Source organism: Bos grunniens, chromosome 9, assembly GCF_055505025.1.
Source record: "Bos grunniens cultivar Pamir isolate PY7600 chromosome 9, Bosgru_T2T1.0, whole genome shotgun sequence".
NCBI lineage: Eukaryota > Metazoa > Chordata > Mammalia > Artiodactyla > Bovidae > Bos > Bos grunniens.
Window position 1 is genome coordinate 85,838,890 of NC_141173.1, and position 12,146 is coordinate 85,851,035.

General features: G+C 40.3%; 1 long non-coding RNA gene across 5 annotated transcripts in view; it reads left to right on the forward strand.

Annotated features, from left to right (window-relative positions):
- Positions 1 to 391: 391 nt before the first annotated feature.
- LOC147366280 (uncharacterized) overlaps positions 392 to 12,146 on the forward strand; it is a 186,412-nt gene continuing 174,657 nt past the window's right edge. For all 5 annotated transcript variants that reach the window (XR_015133291.1, XR_015133294.1, XR_015133292.1 and 2 more), the window contains exon 1: positions 392 to 11,916. This is a non-coding gene — a long non-coding RNA (uncharacterized LOC147366280). The remainder of the gene's footprint in view (positions 11,917 to 12,146) is intronic.

The window sequence follows — 12,146 nt, forward strand, 5'->3', positions numbered from 1 at the left end:
ATCGCAAAGAGTCGGACACGACTGAGCGACTTCATTTCACTTCACTTCACTTCACTGTATAGGACAGAGAATTATATTCAACATCTTAAAATAACCTGTAATGAAGAGAATCTGAAAAAAATTATACATATATATATATATGCATGTAATTGTTGTTGTTCAGTCACTAAGTCGTGTCTGACTCTGTGACTCCATGGACTGCAGCACGCCAAGCTTCTCTGTACTCCACTGTCTTCCAGAGTTTGCTCAAGTTCATGTCCATTGAGTTGGTGACGCTACCTAACCATGTCATCCTCTGCCGCCCTCTTCTCCTTTTGCCTTCCATCTTTCCCAGCTTTCAACAATGCCTTCAACATTTCCCAGGGGAATGTGTGTGTGTGTGTGTGTGTGTGTGTGTGTGTGTGTGTGTGTGTGTGTTGTGTGTGTGTGTGTGTGTGTGTGTGTGTATACATGTATATATCTTTGTTGTTGTTAGTTGCTCGGTCATGTCCGACCCTTTTGCTACTGATGGACTGTATCCTGCCAGACTCCTCTGTCTGTGGGATTTCCCAGGCAAGAATACTGGAGTGGGTTGCCATTCCTTCTCCAGGGGATCTTCCTGACCCAGCGACCGAACCCGAGTCTCCTTCACTTCAAGCAGATTCTTTACCATTGAGCCACTGGGGACGCCCTATGTATACATACATATATATACACACATGTATATTTATATATAGCTATGTATATAAATATATATGTATGAATAAATGAGTCACTTTGCTGTACACCTGAAGCTATCACAACACTGTAAATCAACTATTCTTCAGTTTTTTTTAAAGCCTTTATTGAGGTGCTGTGGACATTCTTGTCCTCTCTGTTACCTTATAGTGTAAGGCCCGCGTCTAACTCATTTGTTTTCTCACACTTTATTGTTTAGAGTTTTGCATGTATTGGGCACTAAGTAAAGGGTTATTGTCATTGTTTAATTTGAATTCCCAACATTTGTTTATTTTTATGGTGAGGTGTTGATTAGAGAAAGGAAGAGAGGCATTAAAAAGTAATTTGCAGGAATTGATAATAATCACATCTAACAATTTGCATGGCGATTTGCAGTTTTACAAAAAGGCGTTGGCACATAATAATAAGGAAGACTTAGTGGCAAAACCTGGTCTGGAACATCTTTATGATAACATCCAAAGAGGCTAAGAAAAAGCTGATAGTAGGCAGTTTGGTCTTATCTACATCTTGTGTGCAAGTGCCCACAAGGAAGTCTGTAGGTATTTTGCTGTCTACTTTTGTTATGATAATCCAAAGGTTACTTTCAAAGCTGTTTTCTACCAGTCTGTTTTGGAGAGAGATGACAAACAACCATATCAGTAGAGTACAGTTGAGCTTTTCCCACCTCTTCTGGAATTACTCAAATTCTTCTTATTTCCTTCTATTTTCCCTCCTCCCCTTCTCCTTTTCCACAAAAAGACTTTAAATATCATAGTAAAAACAGGTAATGATAAAACTGAAAATTAAACATTTAATTTTGGGTTCTGTACTTCTCATAATCTTTCTTTCTTACACAAAACCTGAGTGGTAAAATTAAAATTTCAACTTAAACATGAAATGATAAAAATATACTTGCCATAAGCTTTCCATTTTTGTTAGACTGGTTTATAATATTTTAAAGGGTACCTTATGAAAAAAAATGTTTAGTTTCAAACAGAGGCAAAAATTTCTACCCTAAGCAAAAGTATCAAATTTATATGAGAATGTATGAAGTATAATGTGAATTTCTCTCTCTATCCTACCCCTGTCTCACTCTTGTTTTCAGAAGAAACTTCTGTTAAATGTCTGTTGTACATTCTTGGAAACTTTTTCCTATGTACATATGTACATATGGACTGCAAATCAACTATTCTTTCTCCAGGGGATCTTGGACTTGGACTTCCTTAGACTTCCCTGGTGGTGCAGAGGATAAGAATCTGTCAGCAAGTGCAGGGGACCTGGGTTCGATCCCTGGACCAGGAAGATTCCACATGCCACGGAACAACTTAGCCTGTGCTTCACAGCTACTAAAGCCGTGCATCCAGAGACTGTGCTCTGCAACAAGAGAAGCCACCCCAATGAGAAACACATGCACCACAGCAAAGAGTAGCCCCCACTTGCTGAAACTAGAGAAAGCCCAGTCAAAGCAATGAAGATACACTGTAGCCAAAATAAATTAGTGAATAAATTCATAAATAAAACACATTTTTCAAAAGTTTAAGATTAAAAAACCCTTATATTATACTCTGTATTATGTTCAAGAAAATTAGAGATACCAAAGGAATATTTTATGCAAAGATGGGCTCGATAAAGGACAGAAATGGTATGGACCTAACAGAAGCAGAAGATATTAAGAGGTGGCAAGAATACACAGAAGAACTGTACAAAAAAGATCTTCACGACCCAGATAATCACAATGGTGTGATCACTGACCTAGAGCCAGACACCCTGGAATGTGAAGTCAAGTGGGCCTTAGGATGCATCACTACGAACAAAGCTAGTGGAGGTGATGGAATTCCAGTTCAGCTATTTCAAATCCTGAAAGATGATGCGTGAAAGTGCTGTACTCAATATGCCAGCCAATTTGGAAAACTCAGCAGTGGCCACAGGACTGGAAAAGGTCAGTTTCATTCCAGTCCCAAAGAAAGGCAATGCCAAAGAATGCTCAAACTACTGCACAATTGCATTCATCTCACATGCTAGTAAAGTAATGCTCAAAATTCTCCAAGCCAGGCTTCAGCAATATGTGAACTGTGAACTTCCAGATGTTCAAGTTTTCGAAAAGGCAGAGGAACCAGGGATTAAATTGCCAACATCCACTGGATCATGGAAAAAGTTTTCGAAAAGGCAGAGGAACCAGAGATTAAATTGCCAACATCCACTGGATCATGGAAAAAGCAAGAGAGTTCCAGAAAAACATCTATTTCTGCTTTATTGGCTATCCCAAAGCCTTTGACTATATGGATCACAATAAACTGTGGAAAATTCTGAAAGAGATGGGAATACCAGACCACCTGACCTGCCTCTTGAGAAACCTATATGCAGGTCAAGAAGCAACAGTTAGAAATGGACATGGAACAACAGACTGGTTCCAAATAGGAAAAGGAGTCCGTCAAGGCTGTATATTGTCACCCTGCTTATTTAACTTATACACAGAGTACATCATGTAAAACGCTGGGCTGGAAGAAGCACAAGCTGGAATCAAGATTGCTGGGAGAAATATCAATAACCTCAGATAGGCAGATGACACCACCCTTATGGCAGAAAGTGAAGAGGAACTACAAAGCCTCTTGATGAAAGTGAAACAGGAGAGTGAAAAAGTTGGCTGAAAGCTCAACATTCAGAAAACAAAGATCATGGCATCTGGTTCCATCACTTTATGGGAAATAGATGGGGAAACAGTGAAAACAGTGTCAGACTTTATTTTGCTATGCTATGCTAAGTCACTTCAGTCGTGTCCGACTCTGTGCAACCCCATAGACAGCAGCCCACCAGGCTCCCCCGTCCCTGGGATTCTCCAGGCAAGAACACTGGAGTGGGTTGCCATTTCCTTCTCCAATGCATGAAAGTGAAAAGTGAAAGTGAAGTCGCTCAGTCGTGTCGTGTCTGACTCTTAGTGACCCCATGGATTGCAGCCTACCAGGCTCCTCCGTCCATGGGATTTTCCAAACAAGAGTACTGGATTGGGGTGCCATTGTATATTGGGGGGCTCCAAAATCACTGCCCATGGTGATTGCAGCCATGAAATTAAAAGACGCTTACTCCTTGGAAGGAAAGTTATGACCAACCTAGATAGCATATTCAAAAGCAGAGACATTACTTTGCCAACAAAGATCTGTCTAGTCAAGGCTATGGTTTTTCCAGTGGTCATGTATGGATGTAAGAGTTGGACTATGAAGAAAGCTGAGTGCTGAAGAATTGATGCTTTTGAACTGTGGTGTTGGAGAAGACTCTTGAGAGTCCCTTGGACTGCAAGGAGATCCAACCAGTCCATCCTAAAGGCGAGCAGTCCTAGGTGTTCATTGGAAGGACTGATGCTGAGGGTGAAACTCCAGTACTTTGGCCACCTCATGCGAAGAGTTGACTCATTGGAAAAGACTCTGAGGCTGGGAGGGATTGGGGGCAGGAGGAGAAGGGGATGACAGAGGATGAGATGGCTGGATGGCATCACTGACTCGATGCATATGAGTCTGGGTGAACTCTGGGAGTTGGTGATGGACAGGGAAGCCTGGCGTGCTGCGATTCATGGAGTCGCAAAGAGTCAGACACGACTGAGCGACTGAACTGAACTGAATATATTTCTAGGACAGAGTTCTAGAATTAGAATTTCTGGGTCAAGATTAAAGAACATTAACATATAGATTTTCTGGCAAATTGGCCCCAGGATGGGTAAAACAAGTTGCTGACACAAATAGCACATGAGAACGCATTTTCTCCATGTATCTTCTTCTAAAATTGGATATTATTAATTTTTTTCTTAATAGTTTCAAGAAATTGGGCAACAATTAACTCATCACTTAATTGTCATTTATCTTATTATCAGAGAAATTTAGCATCTTTTCTTGTGTCCATCAGGTTGGTTGTGAATTGTTTATCTTCTGCTTCTGTTTATCTTCTTGTTTATTCCAGTTCTAATACCACATTTTTTTAAGTACTAGAAGTTTATAATATATTTTATAACTTAGTAGATCAAATCCCTTTTTGTTTCCTTTTTCAGAATTGTTTTAGCTTTTGCACATTTACTTTTCCAGATAAATTTGAGAGTCAACTGGACAAGTTTCATAAAAAATTCAGTTGGGGATTTTGTTGCAGTCTGCACTGAATCTATAAATTAATTTTAGGAGAGTTTATGGGTTTACAGTATTGAGTTTTCCAACCAGGAACATGGTTAACCTCTGTCCTTACATTTTTTTTCATTTGTAGCTTCCTATAAAATGTATGGGTACAGCTCATGTGTGTTTGCTATTTGTCTTATTGCTAGTATTTTATGCTTTTTGTCCCCATTGTGAATGGGATATTTCACATTATATATTCTAATGATTATTAAAGAAAAATAAGGAAGTTCTTGGTTTTTGTTCATCTTATTGTAGATACTTCCATCAGTTTTAGCAGGCGTTTAGTGGATTTTCTTAGATTAAGAAATTCTTATTTTTTAATTACAAAATAATACTGTAAAATTTGCAGTTTAAATCCATAACATAAAAAGGAGAAAATGCTTTTCCATCAAATCAGTAGCCAATAACATTAAAAAAGCTTTTAATGAAAAAAAAAATCAGTGTCCTTATCACAAGCCTTTCCACCCTCATCTGACCTCCCCAGAAGCTACTACTTAAGTAGTTAAGCAATTTTTGATGGTATTTTTTCTGGCACTTTCTTGATGTATCAGCTTCTATAGATTTTTCTAGGTGGAAGATTCACTTTCTTTTAACTCATCTTTGCTCCTTCATTTCCTTTCAAATAATATATATCACAACCCACTCTAGTATTCTTGCCTGGAGAATCCCCATGGACAGAGGAGCCTGGCGGGTTATAGTACATGGGGTTGCAAAGAGTCGGACATGGATGAGTGAACACAGCACAGCACAGCACAATGTATATATCACATTAAAAAAAGAAAAAAGGAAAAAGACTAGTGGCCACTGTTTACATTATTGGAACTATTTACCATCTTTATTGCTGGGCCAAATAGCATGCCATGTTTGATTTTTGTTTTGGATTTTTTGAAGATAATAGATGTTCTTCTCTTCCTACAATTATGTCATTACATTTAGTGTCTCTTTCTCACTTTTTTTTTTTTTTTTTTGGTATTATTGGTTAAAACTCTTAGTATAATGTTAAATAGTAACAATAATATTGGTTACTCGTATCTTATCTCTAACTCTTACGGAACTACTTTGAATATTAATTAATGATTTTGAAGCCTACACGAAATGCAGAATAAAAGGAAAAAAAATAGAAAATTGTACCCCATCTCACTGATGGTATTGCAGTGAATGAAGCTCACCCAAGTCTAGGAGCAGCAACATAAATGAGAGATGGGAAGTGAGGAGAGGATTTAATCTCTACAGGAACAAAATTTTAAAAGAAAGTGGAGGTCCGTTTACTAGAAATAAAAAGCATAATGGGGTCTTCAAGTGTCTGAACAATAAAAAAAATAATTATAGTGTACAAGGCCATTTTAAGTTCTATAATTATTAGAAAAGGCTAGCAGGAAGTTGAAATTTGCCTTTAATCACACTTGTTCAACTCGTGCATTAGTGACGATGTACTGTAAATATAAACCGCGAGGTACTCTTTTATGTCATTTTTGGGTAGCAGAAAAAAAGGGGACAGTGGCTGTGATAAGTGGTCATTTTCTAAGAGCTCCACATCCCCAGAGCTCCCTGGACAGAATTTCATAGGAAATGAAGGCTGTGGAGGCTTTTCTTGGGTAATGTAGACGGAGCCGGTGGAGGGTGGAGGGTGACTGCTGGTAGCCCGGCTGCCTGTTACAGCAGCACGTGCCTCTGGGAAGCTCTCATCAGAGTCCGTGTGGACTTGGGGCTCAGCAGTTCACTCTCAGACTGAAAAATTCATCTGCTTCCACCCTCCCTTTCACATTCCCCAACACGGACCTGAAAGCCGAGATTAGTAGCACAAACACTGGACGCCTAGCACTCACCAACATCAGGTTTTCCTCATTAAACGTCTGATGGGTAATTTCTGAGTCCTCACCTCTTTCTAATGGGTTTTGGGGTGATGCCGCGGGGCTCTGCCCCTGTATGCAAGACTCCCTTCAATTATTGACTTCTGCTGCAGAGCTCTGGATAAAATCTCTTCCTGTTTAAAGTTACCTGCAGTGGGTCCTGTTTTCCTGACCAAACTCCAGTAGGTACAGTGACATGCTCTCATGTTTTAATGTCCCAGGGGATAGCTAGTTTGTGCTCTGCAAAGAAGTTACCTGCCTTAATAAAACAAACAAATGAAAATAAACCCAAGGTTTTAGCAAAAGAAGGAGAATCTACAATTGAGTAGGGACAGCTGGACAAAACAATTGCCTAACTCTCTTTTTACTGTTTCATTTTTCTTTTCAGTTCTCAAGTTATAGTTTCTCCTCCATCACCATGCCTGCTTCATGCAATAATGTATTATCATCCTTTGAAGCCAAGAATAGCATATGTGACAATATTAACCCTTGCCCAAGGCAGACATTAATAATTGATCATAGCAGTCTTACCTGCTGATAGATTTGGTCTGCATTCTTCTCAGCATTGTGGTCTGGCCAGCCACTAAGAACCAACTAAAATTGACATGTAAGAATAACTTATGTATTGGCTACAACTTTGACAAAAATCCCTCAAAGACATAAAAATCATAATGTTTATATAAAAACAATGATATGAAGAGAGTAAAGGAGGATCGTATATCAAGCATTTTTTTTCCTTAGGTTTTGTGGATAATTTATCATTCTAACAAGGAGACTAAGTGCTTGTTTATGTATGACAAAAGCGTGATTCTAGCCTATGTTCATGGGCTTCCTTTAAAATTATAACCACACGTTCTGAAATGTGAGACACTCAACCTAAATGCATTCCCTCTGCTTAACTAGTAAGGTCATCTTGCCAAGTGGGTACCTAATACACACCCACACTATACAACATGCCTGCTTCCCTGACATTATTTTTTTTTTTAGTTGCATATAATTGCTTTACAGTGTTGTGTTAGTTTTGGCTGTACAACAATGCGAATCCGATTTATATATATAGACACATATCCTCTCCCTCTCACCCGACGCCACCCCACCCCTCTAGTCATCACAGAGCGCCTAGCTGAGCTCCCTGTGCTATGCAGCATCTTTCCACTAGCTGTCTGTTTTGCACATTAGACAGTGTATATATATCAGTGCTGCTCTCTCAATCCATGCCACCCTCTCCCCCACTGTGTCCACAAGCCTGTTCTCTACATTCTGCAAATACAGGATTCCATACATATGCGTTAATATACGATATTTGTTTTGCTCTTTCTGACTTACTTCACACTGTATGACAGACTCTAGGTTGATGAAATTCACTACAGATGACCCAACTTCATTCTTTTTTATGTCTGAGTAATATTCCATTGTGTGTGTGTGTGCATACCACATCTACCACATCTTTTCTATCCGTTCATCTGTCGATGCACATTTAGGTTGAATCCATGTCCTGGCTATTGTAAATAATGTTGCAGTAAACACTGGGGCACACCCCAACACTACTGACACAGATATGCTAGAGATAGTTTTACTCTTTGTTCCAGTCATCTCAGTAGGTAGCAATCCTTCTTTGTTCCTCTTTATTAGTAACTTTAACTTATCCTACTTATTCAGAGGGTTTTGTATCTGTTAAAGTTGTCATCTGGTTTCTGACTTCTGATTTATTTTGGTTGAGACTTGAAAGTATTAGTCGCTCAGTCGTGTCCAACTCTTTGTGACCTCATTGGCTGTAGCCCGCCATGCTCCACCATCCATGGGATTTTCCAGGCAAGAATACTAGAGTGGGTTGCCAGTTCCCTCTCCAGAGGATCTTCCTGACTCAGGGATCTTCCCCACCCATCGATCAAACCCAGGTCTCTCGCATTGAAGGCAGACACTTTACCATCTGCGCTACCAAGGAAGGGCTGAGACTTAACACATGTTATATATCATTAAAGTCACCCATTTAAATTTGCTGCCTTTGAAACAGCACTGTAGCCATTTATTGGTTCAATAATATCATTTAAATATAATTTTAGGATATTTTTATACAAGGGGAAAACTGTAATACCCTCCCAGAATCCATTTAAAACTCACTGACAGTGATTTTCCATTAATGCTGTGAATCACTATAGTTCAAGGATAATGCATTGCATGAAACTTTTGGTCATTTACATTAATAAAATGCCATGCAAAAGAAATAAACTTACTTTGCATTTTATTAGACACTTGTAAATATGTTGGAGAAGGCCAAGAATATAGCTTTTAGGTTCAGTGTATCCATGCCAAGGACAGTTATCTTTTAACTGTTTATTTTACAAGGAGCGCTGAAAGCATGCAGCGGGTTGCTTTTATGGTAATTGGAGTTTGTCACCATGCACTCAGTTGCCTGTTTGTAGTGTTATCTCTGAGAAAAGTCACCTGGAAATGTGAAATTTACCCAGACAGAGATAAGCAGAGCATGCCATGGGTATTAACTCAAATATCATTTTTTGAACCCCTACAAGTTAACCAGGAAGCTGGAGGCCCAAATATCCATACAAAACAGTCTCTGCCTTCACAGAATTTACAGTTCAACTTTGGACGCAAAGATATTAGCAGTGAAAACTGATCTTGTCTTTCCTCAACTGTAGGCTCACTTCCTTAGCTCCTGCATTGCTTACTCAATGCAGCTCAGTGCAGCCTCCTTGGATCACTTTGCATTAATACAACAAGTCCCTTACATACAAACATTCGAGTTGTGGACTTTCAAAGATGTGAACACATGTTTGCACATCCAGTCACATAAGTTAGTTCACGTGTCTGGTGTACATTGTCACACGTGTGCATCCTCAACAAGTGGTTGTGCTTTTGTGTACTTTACAATACTGTACAGAGCACAGTGACACAGTATCTTTGTTTCAAACCCAGGATATCCAGAAACAAGTGTAAAAGTGGTGCTGATGGAGCTACAGTGGCGCTGATTGTGATAGTCGGGTACCTAGGCTAACTTCTTTGGACTCATGAACAAATTGGATTTACGAATGTGTTCCTGGAATGGAATTTGTTTGTACGTAGGGCACTTACTGTACTGCAGTTTCCCTCACGAGTCTCAGCATCCCTTCGTCTTTGATCCCAGCTTGTAGCATGCTTTAACAAAGTATGTTATTAGTAAATAATATACTGTGTTTTTTAAACCTACCCCCCTTGTTTATTATCAGTTCCATCTCACTAAAAAGTGGGTTCTAAGAGGGCAGATATTTTAGTTTCTTCACTTTATTGATGAGCTCCTAGATCCTATAAAGTGTTTGACACATCAAAGGCATAGGAATGAACAATCCTAAAAGAGTTGAGAAAGGGATTTAAAGAGAAAGTAACATTTAAACTAGACCAAAGAAGAGATAGAAATTTCCAGGAGGAATATAGACTTCCAGTAGACGGATGACCATGTGGAAAGGGACAGCATGTCTAGGGAGCTAAGAGTGACTGCAGGTGGCTAGGGAGCTGGGACTGAGATGGTAGAAAGGGACGCAGGATTGAGGAAGATGGCAGGGAAGTAGAAAATGAGAGAAGATGGGGCTGGAATGCAATGGTGAAGGGCCTGATAAAAATGAAAATCAGCATATAGGTGGGCTTGCTTTGCTAAGTCAAGAGTATTTTTTTTTTTTAAAGAGAGTGGCTCTTTTCCTGAGGATTCTGACTTTAGCTTATAAACCAAATCTTCAAAGCTACTAACGATGCTACCCTTTCAGTTCAGAAAGCTAGCTGTCCTCATTTTTGTGATGGAGATCCTATTATCAACATTGAGTCTGTGCCGAGGTTTAGCATCAGAGGGTGATAACAAGAAAGCGGTGTGACAGTGGACAGTCAACTGTGATTAGCCAAGGGTGTTTCAGAGGCTGTGAGCAGGGCAATGTCAAAGTGTGTGTGACAGCGAGAGATGAACCTGACCTTCCCTGTATTGGACCTGAAGTTGGTGAATAAGGCAGAGGAAGGGGTGAAATGGTTGCCATGGACAACATGAACTTCCATGAACCACCGCTCCGGTGAAATAGGAAAGTGCCGGAGCCGGCATATTGCATATTGAGTGCAGCACTTTCCACAGCATCATCTTTCAGGATCTGGAATAGCTCAACTGGAATTCTATCACTGCCGGGAGTCAGCGTGAGGAGCTCCACCCATGACAAAGGTCATGAGGAAGGAGGCTCGGCATACGCAAAGGCGGGATTGAGCCTCAGGAGTCCCCCTGGAAATTCTTGAGTATCTACCCCCAAAACCAGAGTCTGCCTACTTTCTGCTTTGTGCTTTCACCTACACCTCTGACTTTATGGGGGGGCTGTCCCCCACTACCTCTCTGAAAAAAGAGTTAGCTTACAGCTCCAGTTAATAATTCCTGGGCGTGACAAGAGTGTTTCAACCTACAAACTCCTTTGGAAATCCTCTAGCCTGCCTGAATAGGTTTTTCCAGCCACATGTGATTGTTCAGAGCCTCCCAACTGTGAGAGGCAGGAGATGTTCTAAACTGTCTAAACAGATTCCTTTGAGTAGTTAAAAGATTGATTAGAAATTGTATTGGTGAAGGGATTTTCACTTATTGGGCCAATGTTTGCTGCTAAGTCTCCATACACCTTACCTACTGTGTCCTTGGCAGTGTATTGATTGATATAACGGGTGTATAGAAATGTAAGTAGTAGCCTCAATGTTTGTAACTTAGGACCCTTGAGTTAATTCTTTTCTTGACTGAGCTCACCTCACCTTTGCCCTATAGGAATGCAGCTTCGTCCAATGCTTTTTTGGAGGCTGGTGCCTGACTTTGGAATAATCACCTTTAGAGAAAGATAAGTTTCTTAAAATGTTAACAGGCCTCCTGGCCAGAAGATGATGTAATTCACCTGAACTTTTGCATATGATAAGTTTGAAAGCCTGGCTTCAATTAGGACCAGGAACTGCTGTCCTTGCATGACTCCACCCCTTCCCCCATTATCCTCTATGCACAACTTAAGGTATAAAAACTACTTTGGAAAATAAAGTGCGGGCCTTGTTCACCGAAACTTGGTCTCCCCATGTCGCTCTCTCTCTCACTCTGGCTGAGTCTCCATCTGGAGTGCGGAACCCGCCATGGTTACTAATTATGCCTGGGCTTCTAAGATCCGACCGGGGAGGCCTTAGTGTCTCCTCTTCTTCGGGAGAACGGAAGGACGCCTGCGGCCTACGTAAGTGGTGCAAACTTCTTGTCTTGAAGTTTTATTGGTCTCCCGCGTAAACCAAGCTACTCAGCCTCTTTTCTCCACTGAATTTTCCTACTGAGCTATCCTCATCCTATTACTCTTTATATCTTTGATAAAATATTTAAATAAATAGGTCGACGCTGTCCCCGCTTCGAATACCCTGGATCAGCCGGGGCTGGTCCCCGGCAGGAAAGTGGTGATTGGAAGCAGCCATG